We start from the raw sequence: 6,380 nt of genomic DNA on the forward strand, positions 1-6,380 counted from the left end.
GTATATGTGTGTGTGGGGGGGCGGGACTGACTCACCTTTAGTGGAGAGCTGGATGGAGTGTGCATAGGCCGTGACGCCCCCTCCGGGGGCGACACGGCCAAAAAATCTCTTTCCTAACCCTACCCTTAATTTTAACCCTATCCCGGCCCTTACCCTTACCATAACCCCTCACATCCGGCCCTAACCCCAACCATCACAACCCTATTGATTTTTAACCCTATCCCGGCCCTTACCCTTATCATAACCCCTTTAATCCCTCCCTAACCCCAACCTCTTTCTTTTACTTACCTTTTTTTTACTTACCTTTTTTCCACTTACCTGGGAGACGGACTGAGAGATGAAGAAACCTGAAAAAAAGAAGAAAGAATGGTTAATTAAATATAATATATATGTATACACAATATTAATGAAATCTATTATATAATATAATGTTGTATGTTTTATTGATATATATATATATATTTATATATATATAATTGAATGGATGTAGACTGAAGATTATTTATATACACACCTGTATAATCACATGTTTATTAATAAAAGAATAAAATATACTCACCTTTTATGGGGGATGGAGCCGGCCCGCCCTTGGAGATGTCTGGATGGAGTGTGCACGATGGAGTGTGCACGCAGGGGCCTGTAGAGCCCTAGAAATCTCTGAGGTGGATAACAACTCTATGATGATGAAGGGTAAAATGAAAGCTAAGCTGAACACTACCTTAACATCTGAGATATCCACCTCCCGCCCAACCAGGGTCCCTGCGGCGGCGCCTGGCTCCCCGAACCCCCCAGAACCACACACACACCCACGCACTTTTCGTAAAATTCAGGATTGGTCGCTGGAGGTGCGGAAGAAGATACTCATTATAGGCGATTCAAACCTCTCCCGCATCCCCACATTCAGACACTCACACATTCAGGTAGACAGTTTCCCCGGAGCCACATTTCACCACATCACCGCCATCTTAAAGAAACTGCCACCTCAGCACACCGTCACACAGGTAATACTCTCGGTCGGTCTCAACAACTGTCTGTCAGAACATGAACCATCTACCTTTTTGAAACAAGCACAGCAGATGTGGAGCACCAGCCAGATCACCTTCCCTAACGCCACCATTTACTTCCCCATCATAAACTTTTCACGGAAACTGGACCAGCGAAAGCAAACACTACTCACCCGACTCAATAACACCATAGCCTCCAAGTACAACTTTATTCCGGAAATTAACCCATTGCTTTTTCACACCACGGCCGACAACATCCACTGGACTGCCCAGGTGGCCGAACAGATATTCAGGTACTGGAAAGAACACTTAAACTTGTAAAGGGAGATAACTGCACACCTCCCCCACAACTCTCCAACATAACGAATCTCTCTGCTGTTTTCTCCCTCACAGCCGCACAGCTGGAGATCCTAGAAAAAGGACTCACTTTCATCCCGACCCCCAATCCTCCCACCCGGCCGGAACTCAGAAGGGACCTTCATGCCTTCCACCGACGGCTTAAATTGTTAGACCACTTTCAGGGGGCCCAGGGGCGGGAGCCTGTGCCCTTCACGGGACCGTCCACTTGGCAACCACACCCGGACACCATCTCACCCACCATAACACAACTAATCACTGATAACAACCGGGCACTCACACACTGGCACCCCCGTCCACATAGAACACCCAACATTAGCCAGGAACACAAACGCACCCTCAGAACACTAGGCACATCCAAACACATAGTTATTAAACCAGCCGACAAGGGGGGCCAAATTGTTATTCAAGATAGGGACAATTACATATTAGAAGCACACAGACAGTTAAACAACAACACATATTATAGACCACTACACACCTCACTCCAGCAGGAAACACAAACATTAGTTAGGAACATTACAGACACATTACACAGACACAAATACATCACTACAAAACAAAAACAGTACCTGGACGGTCCCGATGAGCCCAGGCCCCGCCTCTTTTATCTGTTACCCAAGATCCACAAGCCCCCTGAAACGTGGACGGTCCCTTCTGTTGTTCCGGTCGGCCGCCCCATTGTAAGCGACTGCGGTTCAGAAACATACGCCATAACCGAATACATAGATCATTTCATCAATCCCCTCGCCAAACTCCACCCTAGCTACATAAAAGACACATACCATTTTGTACAGACAATAAAAAACCAACAGGTACCCGGTCACACCCTCCTTTTTACAATAGACATAGACTCCTTATATACCAACATTGAAACTCCACTTGGATTAGCCGCCGTTCAGTCAATTTTCAACAAACATCCGGATTCAACTCGCCCTGACCACCACATCCTGAAACTTTTGGAAATAACCCTCACCAGAAATGATTTTATGTTCAACAACCAGCACTATCTCCAGCTGTGCGGCTGCGCGATGGGCCGGAAGTATGCGCCGTCCTATGCGGACATATATCTGGCCCACTGGGAGGAAACAGCACTCAGCAACATCCCCATCAAACCCCGACTGTATTTCCGGTACCTGGATGACATTTTCGGCCTCTGGGACAGCACACCAGAACAGTTCATCACCTTCACCGACACACTCAATTCACACCATCCGAAGATAAAAATCAAGTACAATCTACAACCTCACTCAATAGAATTTCTGGACACGAGTGTCTTCTTCCGCGACTCCAGCGACCAAACCAAGATACTGGCCACCAAAGTCCATTTCAAAGACACCGACCGTCATGCACTCCTCCATAAAGCCAGCTACCACCCAAGGCACACGTACAGAGGTCTGATAAAGTCCCAGCTGATACGCTTCCACAGGATCTGCACCTTCCCTGAGCATGTGGAGGAAGCTACAAGCACCCTCTTTAGTGCGCTGAGGCCTAGGGGTTACTCGAAGCGCTTCCTCAGGAGTGTCAAGGCGGAGGTCAGCCGGACCTTCAAAGAAAAATATCACCACAACGTCCCCCGGCCAGCCAGCCCGACTCTTGTCCCCCTGGTGGTCACCTACTCGGAGACCACCAGAAACCTTCTTTCTACTTTTAAAACAAACTTTGAAAGGGCAAGGAACAACTGCGACGCGCTGGGGGACTGCCGGTTGATCTCCGCCCACCGCAGGAATAAAAATCTCAAAGATTTATTGGTACATTCAAACCTGAACAGCTCAACGACACCTGGGGAGGCGCTTCGAGGCTCGGCAATTGGTTTTATCTCCCTCCCCCACATTTTTAACCCCTACGCAAAGACAGGTATAAACCCGTGGCAGGCCCTAAAGCCCACAACAACCAATGTCATATATGCCATTAGGTGCAGGGCCTGCCACAAAATGTATGTGGGGCAGACCAAACACTCAATAGCAACCAGGATAAAACAGCATTTTTACATCATGAACAACGGGAGTGGCACCAGTGTCCTGTATGCACATTGTAAACTCCATGGCCAACACAATGTCCAGAGCATGGGCCTGGAGAGCAGGAGGGATTGGACCACGGCCCAGAGACAGGCAGCGGAGAGGAGATGGATTCATCTACTAAAGACCATAGACCCTACCGGCCTAAACGAAAAGTATGGTTGATGAGTCCATCTCCACTTGATAAATAACAACGTTTTTTGCAGCATTTACTAGAAGTGCTCACCTCCTCCCTTTTCAGGGCTTCTCCCCCTACAGGTTTTGAGCAGGACTCCGACTGCGGTGACCCAAGAAGGAAACTCTTTTTTTTTTTTTTTTTTAAATTTTATTTATTATTTTATTTATTCATTTACCTCCTTAAATTTCTATATTTTAAGACATATTTATATATTAAATTTATTTAATTGTAACTTTTACCTCCTACAAATCATGAATTTTTTTATTTATTTACTTATTTATTGATTCACTATTTTACAAAGATCCTTTAACTATTTATTTATTTAATTTTCTTATGCATTTACTATAATTTTAACTTCTTTTTATACACATATATATTTACTTGTTTTTTACTATTTCTTTCTAAAATTTATAAAAACATTTATTCCTCACATGAAGCCTCTCACTGCAGCCGGAGTTCCTGCAAACCCTTGTTTCAAATAAAACATATCTTATAAAAAACCTATGAGAAGTTGGTGTCATTATTATTATTATTATTATTATTATTTAGCAGGAACAAGCATTTTTACTTTGAAATTGAACTTTTATAAAGTAAGGTTTTAGACAATAAACAACAGTATTATGCATGATTTTATTCTAATCTTAAAATGTACATATGTGTGGTTCTCTTTTATTCATTGCATGCATATACGGTGTGTTTTTTATCAGCACTTGTTTGTAAGCACTTGTTTTAGCATTTGAGCACTTGTTTTATCATTTGAGCACTTGTTTTATCATTTTAGCGCTTATGTTTTATTAACTCCTCTTGTTTTATGTCTAACCCCTTCTTTTTTTTAAAAAAACTTTCAATCAAGCACTTATTATTTATTTTCTTATTCTATAAAACTTGCTCCTTTTAAGTAATGACCACCAGAAGTATCAAGGCAGGGGCCTTGAAAGGGGAGAGGACATTTTGATAAATACACAAAGTCCCACTGCCAACCTGCACCGTTGCCCAATCCTCCATGCACTTCTAAAATTCAACCACACTTTTAAGTATTTTTTAAGGATCAAAGATCCACTTTTATCTCACAAGCAAGAAGGGTCCCAAGATCCTCTGGATCCCCATTGCCCCCGAGAGCCCGTGCCCTTCGCAGTGCTCCCCCCAGGGGCACTGCGCTTTTACCTAAACCTAACCCCTCCGGGGATGACCCGATCCAAAAATGATCTCTCCTAACCCCTAACCCAAAGGGAAAGCATCTCAGCCAGTCTGTAAGCGTGGTATATTGTTTTCAATCGTTTTATTGTGCCTTAGCCTGAAGAAGACCTGCTCAGGTCAAAACGTCGCGCGAGGGCACAATTCTTTTGATAAATAATAATAATTTATCATTAAAAATTTGATTTTATTCTTCATTTATCACTGTTTTCAACTTTCTCTTAAAATATTATTTTTATCTCTTTAGTTAAAAAAACTGTTAAAAAACATATACAAAACACATACTACACAGTAAAAACATATAGACATACACAATTTTTTTTCATTTTTTTAACTTTTTCTAAAAACATTTAATTTCATTCTTATAGCTAAAAAAATGTTAAAAAAACACATTAAAACCCAGTCATGAGTCACAATTCAGACTCTGGCTGGACTACAGTACGCCGCGAGAATTGGCGTGGTCGCTCCCGCGAGCATACGGATTTCACTAGACCGCGCGCACATTTTGATGGCCATCAGGGCCGTTCTTGGGATCGCGGGGGTGGAGTGTACTGGAGGAAGGACCGTGCACCTCCCCTCCTCCATTACGGTGGGGGTGGGATTCAACCTTCGCATCCTAACCCTCAAACCTGGAAACCTAAACCTGGAAATTGCAATCTCTGTCTGAAGCCTGGAATCTGGAACCTCTGCCTCAATGAGTCCACTGTACAGGCTATAATAACTCTCACAGCACTACAAACTGGCAATCTCACTGTATTTTGGCCTATATAATGAGCAGTGAGTGATTTCACAAGCAGGTCAATGGTTCAGGTCAAAGACATATGTTATGTTACTGAGTAAGCACTATTTAATGGGGAAATATTTCTTTTGCTCATTAACTTGTCAATATTCCTTTCCACTCTGCTCTTTAAAATTAGCATCAATGAAAAATTAATGTATGTACTTAAAATTACTTACGTCTTACAAAATATTTAATCATATTTCTACATTCACAATTTCGTCATATCGACATGTCTTGCTTATTTTTTTAAAAAATTCTATGAAATACATGTCTAATTGCTATGTTCATTATGACACCATTTCCATTCTTCACCATTGACATATTATGGTTCATTGACGTAAAAATCCTTAGGTTGTTCAGATTTTAGGATGTCAACCATTTGAAGACACTCCAAGAAATAACATCACAATAAGCAAATATACCAATGTCAGCACTGGCTGACTATTTCTATTGCTGACGTCTTACAAAAAATATCTCCTATTTTGAAAGACACTTTTTGGCAGAAAATGCTCACTTGTCAAGTACAAGATTGTTGGAATTTGCATCCAGTATTTCAAAAACACATCAAGAAGATGTATTTATTATTTGAAAGCGATTCAGTTTTTACAAAAACATCACATTCTTGGAGCCAGGATTCATTGCTTTGTTATTCATTATTTTCATGGAATCTAAAATCTAATCCAAAATTAATTCCAAATATGATCTTTCAAAAATTTGTATTTATGTGATCATATGGACACAGTGTGTATGACGATATGTGGGAGAAACAAGTAATTCCATTGTGTAAAGATTTACCAAACATAGATAGAACATTTTCTCACTCAGACACACACACACACACACACACA

The sequence above is a fragment of the Chaetodon auriga genome, chromosome 6 (assembly GCF_051107435.1).
Source record: "Chaetodon auriga isolate fChaAug3 chromosome 6, fChaAug3.hap1, whole genome shotgun sequence".
In the NCBI taxonomy this organism is placed as follows: domain Eukaryota; kingdom Metazoa; phylum Chordata; class Actinopteri; order Chaetodontiformes; family Chaetodontidae; genus Chaetodon; species Chaetodon auriga.